Raw genomic sequence first — 16,412 nt, forward strand, 5'->3', positions numbered from 1 at the left:
ATAAATTCCTCTGCAGTCATGTTAATTACAAATATCCACTTCCTCATCAACTACAATTTGCCACCCTGTAGGCTTTCTAAAATCTGTGTGAAATATCAAATTTCTGTAGTAATTGGTAAGTTCTTTCATGTAGAATTCTGAGGTGCTCAGAGTCCCATTCAGTGGCATGGAAGTGAGCTAAATACGCTCTTCACACATCTCGTTGCGTGTGAATTCTCAACAAAGAAATCAATGCCCTCACAGCTTTGGTGGCTTCAATAAACCTGTGGCATGATCAGTGCTTCCCAAAGTGTTCAGAAAGCCCCTACAGTTTAGTTCAAATTATGTAGAACAAAAATATGAAAATTTCTCATAGGATTTAAAACTTCTAAACTCATGGCATTTTTAACACTGGACCGTTTTCTGATGTGAATTGTAGGCTAAGTAAGGCAGGTAGGTATTTTTATATGTTTGCAACAAAGACTTGATCTCCTTCAAAGCTGATTATCTGGGTTTAGTATCACCAGATAGGCTTAGGTAAAAATTACATAATTCCCATTTCAAGTGGGTCATCCAAAAAATTAAGTAAGTTCCAATATTTCCCAATAAAAGTATTTTCCTAATGAATGTCTTGCTTGCTTTCCAAGAAGGAAATAAAACTGCAAAATACAGCATCTTGAAACATGAAGAGAGAGAGCTCTAACTTACAGTAAGCAGTTACGATGCCAATATAGGTCCTCTAGTGAATGTTGTAATGCCTGAACAACTGGCATTATTTCCTTTAACTCTGAAATCATCATTTAAAAACTACCATTTAAAATAGCCCACTGGCCAGTGGAACAATACGAATAAACCAGTAACCTTCCTATAAATTTGGTTTTGGCAAATTTGTAACAATTTTTTTTGCCGTTTCACAGAAGATAGCAAATTGGTAAAAAAAATGCCAACCCCTGGATCATTTTATACGGCTGTATCAAGGAACAGAAGCAAATGCACAGTTTGATATTTATGCATCTTAATTTCAAAATTGTTACAAAAACTGCGAGCTGATGCTAGTTACTGTATTCCTACTGAAGGGGATAATCAGCTGTGTACTCTACAGATTCATAAGCAATAAAGAAATTAGGAGAATGTTTCATTTTTGAAGCCACTGTACTACCCAAGAGGTCACTACATAGATCAGGTGGTAAATAAAATCTCACAATTCTCTGGATGACATAATTAGCACAGGGACCTGTTTCTGCTAAATTTGAATGCTAGTGGTTCAGCATGCTGTGTCCAGCAGTGCAGAGTTATTTTGAAAGTGAAACCACTAGTGGAACCCCAGCAGTTGGCTGTTTCTTAGGATTTTAATCTATTGAAAACAAAATCAATTCCAAATAGTGAATTTTTCATTTTTTCTGTGTGTCTTCAGACTTAATCTGGCATTCACTAGATTCTGCTACAGCAGTCAGAAAAAAACAGTGCTCAATACCAGAAATGGGCTGTGTTTGACCAGATGGGATTTAATGGGGAGTCATGGAAATTCATATTGCCTATATAGCATTTTCAAACACTCAGTCTTGGTGTACTTACATATGCGTGTTGGGTTTTTTTACCCTAAGATACCATGCTATTGTACTAGCGAGTTTCTCCCATCTGTGACAGATAAAATTACAGAGTTTAATCTCCAGAAACCAGATCAACAACAATTTATTTAAATAGTCAAGCATAAATTCTTGCTCTTTAATGAGCCTCAGATTAACTCTGAATTCTCTAATGGTAATTTCTGGTAATTACAAGCAGAATACACTGGATATAGAAGAAAGAATAGATCTTACGTTTAAAGCACAGAGCTGGAAGTCTAGATTTTGTGGCTGATTGAAGTGTTACCTGAAGGTCATGCCTTGAACAGTTCACTTTGATGGGAGTTTCAAAAGAGCTTGAATGAATCAGGTACTACCTTAAATCCTATTGGAAAGTTAGGTGCTTAAGTTCATTAGGTTAGTCATCGTGCTTGTAGTGAGTATGGGTAATGCCCTTCCCAAATCTTCGTTCACGAAGCCAAGCCATCAATCAATCAATCAATCAATCAATCCGCTATAACTCTGAGGATTTAGCTGTCTGTGTTCAATCAGGAGTAAAGAAAGAAAGGGGGGCTGCAGGGGGGCACCTCGAGTACTAGCTGCCAATTTGTCACTAGTGTATCCAAGACTGACTTCAAGCGCTTAACTGGTATTTTTTGTCCTAAAAAGAAATATGACCTCTTATACTAGAAACCCTTAGTTTAAGAAAAATATAAATTCACCTGGCAGAGATTTACAAAAAGAAGAAATAAAAAAACAAGCTTTCCTGCTTATTCAGAGATATACATGAATACTACCACAGTATCACACAGTATGCTAGAGATTGGAAGGGACCTCAAAAGATCATCTAGTCCAATCCCCCTGCCGGAGCAGGAACACCTAGATAAGGTTACATAGGAATGTGTCCAGGCGGGTTTTGAATGTCTCCAGAGAAGGAGACTCCACAACCCCCCTGGGCAGCCTGTTCCAGTGTTCTGTCACCCTCACTGAGAAGAAGTTTCTTCTCAAATTTAAGTGGAACCTCTTGTGTTCCAGTTTGTACCCATTACCCCTTGTCCTATCATTGTTTGCCACTGAGAAGAGCCTGGCTCCATCCTCGTGACACTATGACAAGTAACACAATGCAATTTTTGTGAATTCAATTCCACTCCTCCCAAAGGATACCAGCTGTCTTTCCAGATGAAGCATCTGATTCCCATTTCTAAGTTCCTGTTATCCAAACAAAGCAAGTTACCCTCACAGTTCCCATTTTTGTGCAGTTCCTGAAAACATCACTGCAATAAATCAGAGTGCATCTCCGTTCGTGGATGAGGATGTAGACTGCCTGGGCTCAACAGGTTGCTGTGCATTTGATACTAATGATCACATTTCTCTTGTCTTTATGCTTTGTCTCATTTCCATGTCTTACGCAGTTTTAATCCTGCTTTTCTGTAAGGTTTTTCTCCCTCCCCTGTTTTCCTTACAAAAAAAATGGAAACTTAATACCATTTGTATGCTGGGTGAACTTTCAAACCCAGTCATATTTTTGTGTTAGGAAACATCTCTTTGGTGATTCATCTGCTACATCCCCGACATATCCAAGCATGCCCTGTTATTTGCATGTTTGCAAAATTTTGGCACTTCAAGAGTTAATGTGCCTTTTGTACCTCAGACAGACTAGGATTTTGCAAGCAAATGTCTGTTGGTTGCAAGAGCCTATGAGCAAGTATGAGACTAATTTCCTGTTAAGGAGTCGCTACATTAAAAGGATATTTGCATAATCATAGAGTAAGATAATGTAGGGAAAACCCCAGAGATCATTCTGATGCCAGGATTAAGCCAAGCCCAACATGTAATTTATTTGAATGCATGAAAGTTACTTCTTATCGTTCACTTCTATCTTAAGTCCCCAAGCACTTTAGTTGGCAGCAGCAGACTCTAACTCCTCCTGGCTAATTCATTATCCTCGACAACTTTTAAAAGGGTTATTTTAAGTTTAACTGAACTGTAGCCCTGCAACTTAATTCATACAATGAAAAAATTATTCCTTTTATGACCTGTGTCATGTGTTCAAAATCAAGCTACCACATCTTCTTGGGTCATCATTTCATTTAATGCCCTCGCCTTCAGGTTACAGTAACTTCTGATATAGCACATGCACCACAAAAACAAGGGTTCAGGACGACACCTATGAAAAACATAGCCAAAATCAATGGGATTTCATAATGCAGGTAGGTTTTTCAACCTGTACGTAAATAAAGGAGTGTCTATACAGGAGTTTAGTGGAAGGGCTAAAGAGAAAGTACGTTAGAAATCAAAAATCAAAGCACTTAAATGCTTCTGAACACATTAATACTTAGTCAAGGCTGGAAGTCCCTGTTCCTGACTTGTGTTTTAAATCCAGTTGCATGCTTTAGATTTTTTTTGGATAATCCCATTGCCAAAGTACAGAATTTGTCCCTTGTCACCTGATACTTCCTCCATGTAAACCTGCTTAGATGCTGAGGTGCTTTAGAGGTATCTGAAAGGTTATTTATTTGTTACTCAACTTGGGTGAGTTATTTGAACCTGGAAGTCCAGTTGCCAGAACAAAACCCCAAACAACCAAACAAAAAACACCAACAATCAAACCAAAAAACCTCAAGGCTACTGTCATGTTTGCTTGCCATAGTTAAAGCAAATGAGGATACAAAGAGATGTGTAGGAGTAGGGAGAGGGCAGCTGCTGTTTCTGACAAGCAATAGAGGGAGGAGAACCTGTTCAATAACATTTTAGTGACAGATCAGTCTATCAAGCCTCAAGCCATAGCCCAAGAGGCGAATAATGTTTCAAGTGAGGGAAGGGTGAACATTATGATAACAAATTATTTAATTGTAGTAAAGGCAATAAGAGAGAATATAATTAAAGTCTCAGACACCTAAATAAAACAACATTTAGTAGCAACGGTAGCAACATTAGTAGATGAGCACAGTTAAATGAACAGGACAATGACTACTGTCTACTGCAATTGATGCACTAATAAAACACTTCCATTGTACTAGAAAATAGTACCATGTTTTACTATACTTTAACTATGTTTTAGACAGCAGAGTCCTAGTAGTCTGAATAGTTAGTCCAATATTATTAATGAAAAAGCTCTATATGAACCTACATTAAGGTGTATTGTGCTGTTTGAAATTTCTGGCAAGGAAGACTCCTATATTTGTAAGGGGAGGTCCAGACATTTTAAGTAGCTAATACAACAGAAATTCCTTCTAAATTTAAAAAATATTAAAAATAAAATTATCACATACTGAAAATGTGGAACTAATTCTAATTAGATCAGAAGACTATAATGACCAATCAAGTAGTAAATACTCAATAATATAGTGCAACCTGAAACTCACATTGCACAAAATTAATTACCAAATACAGTGAAATGACAATACATTGCAACCTGTTCCCATAGGGAGACAAAGGATGTGACACAGTCATCCAAGCTATATTTAAGTTTAATTTCTCTCCATAAGAGTTGAACTCTACCTTGATAAAGGTTTCCAGGCTGCAACACTGAGACCAAAACTGTGGCGTTATGCCATAAACCAGCATTACACAAGTCATGAGCTTTCCCGAGTCATGCTTCTCTGTATGTGAAAATCCATGCAGAAATCTAGATGAAGAAATTTACCAGAAGGTTTAACCTCTGGGGAAAAAAAATTCCGAAACTGCTTTGCTTACTTCCTCTACTATTAATGATAGCCTATTCACAGCTTCACTTCCACAAATCCTCCAAAGCTCTATAAATCTCTGCAATGCTCCTACCTGCCTTACCTATCTTTATAGGTCTCTGATTTTTTTTTTCCTCATACCATCTTCAAAATTGATCCTAACAACACTGAGGATAGTTTTACAAAGATTTTTCCATGGAAGAAGTGTCCACGCATGAGAAACGCTTCAGGATGAAAGAAGGAATACAAAATATTCATATGCAGTAAGAAGTCTCCATCATGAGCACAAGAAATGAGCACAGGATTCCTGAACAGAGGAATATGGAGCAGATGAACAAGGAGGAGAAAGCTAAAAGCCACAAGGAACTGGTGTTAAAATCCGAGAAAATTCAAAGTACAACGGCAGGGAATGTAGCATAAAAATTATCTTGCACAAGGAAAACAAAAAAGAGAGAGAAAACACACATTAGAGAAAAGCAGCCATGAAGAGCTCAGGAGAAGTGTCATAAAGCTGACAAAGTTTTATAGCTGAGTGGCCAGACTTAGCCTTGTGCTACAGGTGTCAGCTAGGTCAAAAGAAGATTTCCCATTACAGGATTAAGTTTATCACACAAAAAGCTGTAAAATGTAGATGCAAGTTCAGTGTGCTCAGAAGCTGATAGAGAGATCAAGAACTTTATGGTCCTTTCTAGTAACATCAACTTAGTTATAGTTGTAATTATCCTCTCTTTAAAAAAAAGATACTAATAATTGTTTCAGGATGTTTCTTATTTGCATATTTTGTTTAAATCCTTAAGCTGCTATTTTGACTTACAGTTGACATTTTTCTGTAGTGTTTGGGGTTTTTTTTTCAGAGAATGTTTTCGTCCTGCTTCATCCTGAAGTATCAGTCCAGTGGAAATGACAGAGCTCAGATTCTGCAAATAAGAGGATAAACTTGTTTTCAAATAAATAAAAGACAGAGGCTGAAATGCAGCAGGGATCACTGAAATGTTTTTAGCCTGGAGATGTTAAAGTCAAGGTAGCCACACAAGTTGTATGTTCACACTTTGTCAGTTCTGCACTGAAATTGCACTTTTTAATATTACTAATATCTGTAGAGGAAATTCTCACTGTCTTCAATTCAGTAGAAAGACTAAAATGTCACATAGGTTATGGTCAGGCCAGAGATCACTTCACCACGATGGAGAATAACATAGAAACTGAATCCTTCCTTGCAGAATTCTTGCAAGCTTTCCGTTAGCGGCTGAGCATAAGACAGTGATTTCAGGAGCAGAGGGTGTAACATTTCATAGGGATTTATAGATGCCCTTGGGAATTAGCATCTATAACCATAGAATCTCTTGGGACTATCATCTAAACTATCTTATTTGGTCATTTCAGCTGCAAGTGAACACAACAGCAGTTTAAAATCATGACACCCTCTCCCAAACTATGACTTCCACGCTTGAGTTCTTAGAGGATAAAGGTGGGATAAAAATCAGGTCCTGTTCAGAGAAGTAATATCAGGTTTTGACTCATCTATTATCAGCCTAAACTCTATAAAGGTATTGGTCTTCCTTCGGCATCTTTCAAGCACTTAGAGCTTGAAAGTGCTATCCAAAAAGAGAAAGTAGGTTTCTGATATTGTAATGGGCTTCCTTGTAAAAGCTTTTGCATTCGAAGATATAAGAATATTTACATATTTAAAATGCAAGCTGTATGTGAAGTAGAATAAGCAACCAGTAGCAAACAACATGAGCAAAACTAGGTCTTTAATCTTAAAGCGGTATCTGGGTGTTAGACTGAACACAGCAGAGAGCAGTCTTCTCCTATCTGAGAAATCTCAGCCTAGAATTGCATTCTTAAAGATGGATGCCTAAGCACTATCTCTGAAAAAAAAAAAAAAAAAAAAAATGTAACCAGGGATTATCAATTCATTCCTGAGGAGGAGGAAGTACCAGCTCCTCCAGATTGTACCCAGCTGTTAATGGTCTCATTCAGAATGATGAAAACCTAGTACCTTTTCATAATGAGGAGGTGCAACCAGGTTTCTCCCATCTCCATGAAGAGAGCTAAAACTTCAGTTATTCTAAATTTGGAGGGAGTACTCTCATTCCTTCTTACTGAAGATACTGTGAAGAGTTTCACTGACTCAGAAAGAGATAGCGGTGGGCAACTATGAATCCTCAAGCAACCGAAAGATCATTTACATGGGAAAGGGGAGCCCTGAATTCTAATCTGTGTTTAATTTATAGATACTTGAATCTGTGTTCCATTTCTTTTTAGCTTGAACTAGAGAAACGTGAGCCAGCAGAAGGAAGTTAAAGTAGTGTCAATCAGCAAAGCTTTTGTCATGGGAGATATGAGGACTCTCCAGCAGAAGAAGGAATTAAAATGTATGGAAGATTTTTGAATGAGTGTCATTTAGATAACATAGGATATAAAAAGTCATTTAGTTGTGATAAATATTTTATTCACAGCCTGACCCACATGTGCTCACATCCTCCAAAGATTATCAAGACTGTGATTCCTAAAAGGGCTTAGGTTTGATGTAGGTTCTTCGGTACTCAAGGCTTTTGGTGACTGCGCACAATTCTAGGAGAAATTTAGATGACAAGGGAAAAATCTATGGACTAGATACCTCTAATAGAAATATTTAAGAGGCTGAGAATAGTTATTGATGCTTGAACTGGAGGTTTGAATAGGAAATTTGGAACAAATCTAAAGAAATAAGCAATTACAGCTTCCAGGCCTCCCTTTTATCAAAAACTCCATTTACTTTCCGTGTTTCTTAAATCTTCTTTTAGTCCCGAAATAGATGACAGATGCTTTTACCAGTCATTCATCTCAGCAAATTTTTTATTTTTCAAATTAGTAACCTTTAATAAACACACCCCTGTAATTTGCATTGATAATCCTTTTCCCTAGAAGAGTAGGTGTTGCTGCAGGAACATGTCCAAAGGTTGCTCTCCAACCAGTTACTACTGAGAAAAACACCATGCCAGTAGCTATTATGACTCAAGAACAGATTCAAATCTCTTGTCATGCATTAATATAGGATAACAACTCCCTTAAAATTTTCATTAATAATGAAGCACCTTAACGAAATACATACAGAACAGCTGCTGTGAACTTCTAGTAGATACTGTTTCTTCAAGGTCTCTATTACATTAGCACTCAAGACGCTGCATCCCAATCTTCCAGACACCCAGGCAAAACAGTAACGGGCCCAATTCAAATGCTGACGTGTGTACAAATGAGTAAATGGGATTTCAACAGTACAGTAACACAGATATACTGTGCCTTTGTAAATATGGTATTGTTACTGCATTAAATACTACATTGGTCTGACCAGAAAGTGGTTAAGCTCAACTGAAGTAAAGGCAGAAAAAGCCCCTTTGAGCATGTGGAATCAGAGGAAGAAAGTTTGTTGTACTATGTAACAGCATCATTGTAACTGGTGGAGCTGTCTAGCCTAAAGAAGTGACTTAGCACTGATAAGCTTTTATCTTGGAATAGGAGTATCCACTTTCGGTCTTGAATAAACAGTCTCTTATTCATGCCCTATTTTATTCTGTTGTTGATCCTTATGTAGATGAACTGTGGTTCTTTATGTCCACATGCAAGCATGGATGCTAAAATCCATTGAGAAAACCTATTGATTCAAAACTGTTTTCAGAAGAGTTACCAAAATATGATTCTTTCTTTAATGTTTAGAAAGTCTGAAATTCAGCTTTCTCTTTTTTCAACCAACTATTCATTTCCATGTTAAAAACTTACAACCTAATTATTAGATGCTTTGATTATTTGATTTCCACCCCCATTAAGAGAAGCTGGTTATATCTTGCTCTCAGAATTTGAAGTTTAGGTTTGGAGAGTTAGAGGTAGTAATAACTCAAAGAAACAAGACAGTAGTCCTTTTGCTTAGATAATGACATAGAAGTTATGTTTCAGTATGTAATTCAACTAATCTTCCCTTACCCAAATAATTTGCCACATACAAGGACAACAAAACCAAAGAGACTATTTTATCTTCATTTATATATGTCAAACCTCTTCATTTATACATGTCAAACATGTACCTTTTTTTTAATCCTTTTTCCCTAGTTGTGCATTTTTTCCCTATTGCCCTGCAGCAGAACATGGGTATAATTTAATAAAGATGCTCTATTTTTCCCTGTTTATTGAATACTGTTGTCAGTAATGTTTATGGAGGCAGCAGGAGTAACCTTTTCTTGCTGTGTTAGCTTGGGATGTTATGTGCAAGCATTTTTCCACAATGTCACTTTGTTTGCACACCAATAGATTAATAGATTAATCTGCATGATAACTGTAAAATGGCAAGCACTGAAAGCGTTAAGTTAAAGAAGCAAGTTACTGCCACTGTTGATTGTCACTGAATAGTTACCACCAAATAATTAATTTTCGTCGGCTTTTTTTTCCATGGTAACTATGCAATTAACTTGTACGCATAGTGTTATTTCAAGATAGGTGTACTGTTCAGCTTACTTGAGTTATGCAATACAGGTGTTCTGCAGTTGATGAAACATCCTGTAACCTGAGATCATTGCCACTGATTTGGGTGGAAAGATATCCACTCAGCAAAGTGGCCAAGGGTGAGTAACCATAAAGAATAAACTGTTCTCTCTGGAAAAGTACAGAAGAAAAGACAAAAGACAGAGCACACAGAGTGAAAAGGAGTGTTAAAAGAACAGAGAGATGACTGATAGCCTTATGTCAGTGAGACTCATGAAAACTCCAGGTTTTCTGGATTTTACTAAGGCTTTTGATACTGTGCCTCACAGCATCCTTCTGGACAAGTCCATCTCTGATATGGGTATGGTTACGATGTGCTGGGTTATTCTATTCTGTTTCAAGCCTCAAAGCATCTGGCTTCCTTACATGAGTTAGGTCAAGACACTGACTGGGCAAAGTCACGTTTTCCTTATCTGTGAAAGGAGGATAAAATTCCTTTCTGCTATGCTCTGTAGATTGTGATCAACAGAATAGGTCCTCATGCTCTATTGAGACTGCTTAAATGCAGTTAATAAATAAATGCAATACTGGGGTAAAGGGAGAGGAATATGCAGGAGAAAATAAAGGAAATTATAAAGGAAAAAGCAAGCCTATTGAAAAAGTCAAACATGACAAAGATATAAAGATATCAAGAGGATATTAAGAGATGCTCCAGGGCAGCCTTGGATGCAGCAATCACGAGATGGTAGAATTTGAGATCCTTAGGACACTGAGAAGAGCGTGCAGCAAGCTCACTGCCCTGGACTTCAAGAGAGCAGACTTTGGCCTCTTCAGGAACCTGTTAGTAACATTCCGTGGGATATAGCCCTAGAGGGCAGGGAGGCCCACAACTGTTGGCTGATATTCAAGGATCACCTACCACAAGCTCAGGAGTGTTGTGTCCCAACTAGAAGGAAGTGCAGCAGGAGGGCCAGGAGACCTCCTTGGATGGATAAGGAGCTGCTCAGGAAAATTCAAAGGAAAAAAGAGGCTTATAGAAGGTGGAAGTAGGGACAGGCGGCCTGGGAAGAATACAGGGATGTTGTCTGGGAAGCTAGGGACCAGGTTAGGAAAGCTAAGGCCCAGTTAGAATTAAACTTGGTTAGGGATGTTAAGGATAACAGGAAGGGATTCTGTAGGTATGTAGCAAGTAAAAGACAGACTAGGGACAGCGTAGGCCCCCTCTGGAAGCTATTGGAAGAACTGGCTACCCAGGATTTGGAGAAGGCTGAGGTTCTTAATGACTTCTTTGCCTCAGTCTTCACTGGCAAATGCTCTGACCACACCACCCAAGTCTTGGAAGGTGAACGCAGGGACTGTGAGAATGAAGACCCTAGGCCCACTGTAAGAGAGGATCTGGTTCGAGACCATCTTAAAAACCTAAACGTACACAAGTCCATGGGACCTGATGAAATCCATTCGCAGGTCCTGAAGGAGCTGGCGAATGAAGTTGTTAAGCCACTGGCCGTCATATCTGAAAAATCATGGCAGTCAGGTGAAGTTCCTGATGACTGGAAAAAGGGAAATATAACCCCCATTTTCAGGAAGCGGAAAATGGATGACCCGGGGAATTACAGACCAGTCAGTCTCACCTCTGTGCCTGGCAAAATCTTGAAGCAGATTCTCCTGGAAGACATGCTAAGGCACATGAAAAACAAGGAGGTGGTTGGTGACAGCCAGCATGGCTTCACTAAGGGGAAATCCTGGCTGACCAATTCGGTGGCCTTCTATGATGGGGCTACGAAACTGATGGACAGGGGCAGAGCAGTTGACGTCATCTAGCTGGACTTGTGCAAAGCGTTCAACACTGTCCCACACAACATCCTTGTCTCTGAATTGGAGAGACAATAATTTGATGGGTGGACCACTCGGTGGATAAAGAACTGGCTGGATGGCCGCACACAAGGAGTTGTAGTCAGTGGCTCAATGTCCGGCTGGAGACCGGTAACGAGTGGTGTCCCTCAGGGATCGGTGTTAGGACCGGTCTTGTTCAACATCTTTGTCAGTGACATGGACAGTGGGATTGAGTGCGCCCTCAGCAAGTTTGCCGATGACACCAAGCTGTGTGGTTCAGTTGATACACTGGAGGGAAGGGATGCCATCCAGAGGGACCTTGACACGCTTGTGAGGTGGGCTGATGCCAACCTTATGAAGTTTAACCATGCCAAGTGCAAGGTCCTACACCTGGGTCAGAGCAATCCCAGGCACAGCGACAGGTTGGGCAGAGAAGAGATTCAGAGCAGTCCTACAGAGAAGGGCTTGGGGGTGTTGGTCGATGAGAAAATGAACATGAGCCAGCTTCAGTGTGCGCTCGCAGCCCAGAAAGCCAACCGTATCCTGGGCTGCATCAAGAGGAGCGTGACCAGCAGGTCGAAGGAGGTGATCCTGCCCCTCTCCTCTGCTCTCATGAGACCTCACTTGGAGTATTGTGTGCAGTTCTGGTGTCCTCCACATAAAAAGGACATGGAACTGTTGGAACAAGTCCAGAGGAGGGCCACGAGGATGATCAGGGGGCTGGAGCACCTCCTGTATGGAGACAGGCTGAGAAAGTTGGGGCTGTTCAGCCTGGAGAAGAGAAGGCTGCATGGAGACCTCATAGCAGCCTTCCAGTATCTGAAGGGGGCCTACAAGGATGCTGGGGATGGACTATTTATCAGGGACTGTAGTGACAGGACAAGGGGTAACGGGGTCAAACTTAAACAGGGGAAGTTTAGATTGGATATAAGGAAGAAATTCTTTACTGAGAGGGTGGTGAGGCACTGGAATGGGTTGCCCAGGGAGGTTGTGAATGCTCCATTCCTGGCTGTGCTCAAGGCCAGGTTGGATGAGGCCTTGGGTGGCATGGTTTAGTGTGAGGTGTCCCTGCCCATACAGGGGGGTTGGAACTAAATGATCTTAAGGTCCTTTCCAACCCTAACTATTCTATGAGTCTATGATTCTATGATTCTAGATACAGACTCAAAAAAGAAAACATTCGGAAAAATTATAGGGCAAATGATTTAGAGCAAGAGTATCCAAAGCAGAGAAAAATAGCAGAGTTTAGAAGAACATTTGCTTTCTAAATATGGCTGGTAGATAAAACAGTGGCTGTGTCATGAAACAGTTAGTACCCTGTGGCAGACCATCCCTTTTCCTATGCTGGAAGAACAAGTTTCTTTCCTCTGTAATTGCTTGCATTTCCCGGTGGAAACATTCTGGATGCTGAGATAACAAGAGCTCCGCAGCACAGAAATCCCTAAGGAGCAGAGCAGATGCCTGTGAACCCAAAATACTTGCAGAGAACTGCTGCTCATAAAGAAAGGTACCTTGAGAGCCAGTAAGTTTAGCACTAATTAAAGTGGCTGATCAGCGGCTTTGAGAAGTGTGGTTCTAGTCTTCTACAGGACTGTCAGAGATTACTTTTACAGATTGTTTCAGTGTATGTAGTGTAGTCAGCACATCATTTCTAATCTCCTAGAGCAAAGGTGATTACTGTTTTTTTCTTTTCCCTCTCTATGGAAACTTCTGAGATTGAACTGGTATTCAATGGACTTTAGGATTTTGTGAGTCTTCTCTTATTCACCTATCATGGCCTAGATACTAGGAACAAACACCAGCGTGCAATGATTGAAGTGACTGGTTTTGACTTTCCTTCTTAACCTTTCTGTTGATGCTGACTCCGCTCATTCATCCTTCCTCATGCTATTCTGAAAAATCCAGAATAAGTAGAGAGAGATGGTACCAGTCTGATACCAGCTCTCGAGGTAGGGAATGCCCAGGGGCTTCCTGCACAAAAAATCAGTGAGAGCTGTATGAAGAGATAGGAAAAAAGAGGAGAGCCACCTTTGGGAGAAAGGGCAGCAGCTGTGAGGAGCAGTCTCCTGGAAGAAGTTTTTCATGCCTGGCTGGGAATTATCTACAATTTTGACATTGAATTATCTCAATCGGATCCTGTTGGTTTTGGTGGAAACTTGACAGCAATCCAAGGAAGTCAGGTTCAGAACCTTTCGGGGGACTGAGGCTTTGGGTTTGTGTTTGGGTTTTGGTTTTGTTTGTTTGGTTTTGGTTTTGTGGTTTTTTTGTTTGTTGTTTCTTTGGTTTGTTTTTTGTTGGTTTTTTTTTTTTTAGGAAGGCAGTTAAATAAAAAGAATCCTATTTTGGAGATGGATAAGGAAACCCCATGAGGATTAGCCTGCATTCCCTCTTTGCCAGATACTGCATTATTTTGTAATTACATTAACACTTCCCAAAATTGCATCTACTTTTATCTGCCCATATCTCATTCCACATGTCCAGTGCCTCTGCTAATTCACACAAATTCCTTGGTGCAACAACTATACATGTGAAGCACATACAAAAGCTACACGTAAGCTTTGGTTCAAAAAAGTGATCCAGAGGGGTACTGTCTGTAACAGATTTCTTGAAGGCAGAACACCAGTTTCAGTCAGATGAGTTTAAAAGGGTTCAGTACAAATTATTTTGTTTCTTCCCTGGGGATGGCTCGTCAACAGCCTGGAAGCAAAGTCTGGGCCCTGGCTTTTTAACGAGTCCCACAAGAAGGAATAATCGGATCAGCTTATTTAAAATTACTGCTGTATGGAGTGGGGAAGGATGATGGTTTAGACTAGGTCTGGAAGGATTTACTAAGTTACTGCTGCACTGTGTAAACACACATATACCTTGCTCTACTATATCAGGGTAGGAAGAAAAGTGACCCCCAAGCCTTAAGAAAGCGACTGTGCTCAGTTTGTGCAAACAACTACTAGAAACTCTAAGCCAGGATATTCGTGTACAGCATGCATGGATTTTTCATAAAGAGCAAGTATATAAACAAATTATTCCTTATTTGACCTAGGGGAACACCACTCCCACTCTGCACACAATTACATCTTTTATGTTCTGCATGAAAGAATATACTGCAAATGAATCTTAGTACAAAGTTTAAATAAAGAATTACCAAGTAATAATTAACCCAGCCTGTCATTTATTATAATTAGACGCTAAGGTAAGGTCAGTAATGCTTCTCAAAGAATGTACTCATTTTAGAACAGGTATGACCAGTTACACAGAGGTCTCAAAAGACACAGTCCTCTCCTCCTGGCTTAGTGATGCACTGTGTATTCATTTTTATTGCTGGTTTTGCCCCAATTATCAATCTCACAGCCAAGGTGACATGCCAAGAGATCCAAGTCACACTGAGGTTATGAGTCACCCAGGACTTTCACCTGCAACCTCTCCTGTAAGGTTTAACTAAGGACCTCCTCTCTTCTGTGGTGAAACACTTTTCACTGCAGAACAAGGTATGTTACTGTAGTTCCAACATGAGGACCCACAGGTTACATTTTATCTCCAAGCTCCATTAATGTGAGAAGCTCTTTTTTGTGCAAGTGGCCAAACAGAGGTTAGTAAAAACTAGTAAATCAGACCTAAGTATAGATAAATCACTTTGTTATGTACTAAGAAGCATCTTACAATGCAAATACCTTTTGTTCTGAGTTCCTCGTCCAGATGGTGTTTTGAGAACAAGCTGTGTAGACATGTACATATACAGTTCCCCAAATCTATTAGCACTCCTTTATATTACTGGGCAGGATTTGTCTGGTGATGAGATTCTGTTGAAGCATCCCAGTGCCTTCCCCACTGCTTAGTTCCCCACGGTGCACTGTAAACTACCTACTACTGAAGTCTTATTTTCGGATTTTTGGGTTAGAGATAATGCTAATCTTATGAAGTCATTATTTACTATTTATATTATAGTTGCACCTAGAAACCCCAAATGAAAGGATTTAATTTCAATTAGGTGTTATGCAAACAATAATAAGAAAGAGTTCCTGCATCAGAGAACTAACAGCACTATCAGCCAGGATAAAAGCGATGGACGGAACAGATAAACCACAAGGTGGGAGTGGATTGGAAAGACTGAATAACTGTAAAGAAAACAGACTTCACTACAGCTCCCTACTTGCCTAACCGATGGGCGTATTTCACGAGCATCACCGCAGAAAAAGGATTTGAGGAGGGATTTAAAGGAGGATAAGACATCAGCTTTTCCTGCTAGGTACTGCAGCAAAGAAAAGATTTAAGACTTCTGTCTGTCACTGAAAGCAGCACAGCTGCTTAAGAAGTTGCACTAGGTGACCACCCCTCACTTTAATAAATTAATTGCCGTAACCTATGGTGAAAGATGATTTTGCTAATTGAGTCAAGCCTATTTAACATCTATAAACTGGAAAACAGTTTTAATTTTCATCTCCTGTGAGTACACATAATTACATCCTCTCTTTGTTGCTTATCCTGAAGTTGATCATGCTCCAGTAGGGCTGGAGTCCAGAAAGCATAACTGCATGTTGAAATGCAAATTGCGCAATAATCACCATCATAGAGATTTAAAGGGAAAATTATAGGATTTGTCATAATCTTGTATGGTTTTACAGGACATCTTAAAGCAGCTAATACAAAAATTATTTTCTGAAATAGAAAATATGACTGCATTTCACAAATATATTGAGTCTTTTCCATTATGTGTTGAACATTGTTTCTTATCCAGTTAGTTTTATGTTTCCAGTGGAGACAATTGCAGTCTGTGTTAAATACAGTTGCTTGGAAGATGATAATACTATATTATTATTATTGATGTTATCTGATTTATGTCGCACTAAACCATCTAAATTTAAATCAAGTTAAACTCTTAAGAATATAATAATTA

This window comes from Psittacula echo, assembly GCF_963264785.1.
Source record: "Psittacula echo genome assembly, chromosome: 5".
NCBI classification, from domain to species: Eukaryota; Metazoa; Chordata; class Aves; order Psittaciformes; family Psittacidae; genus Psittacula; species Psittacula echo.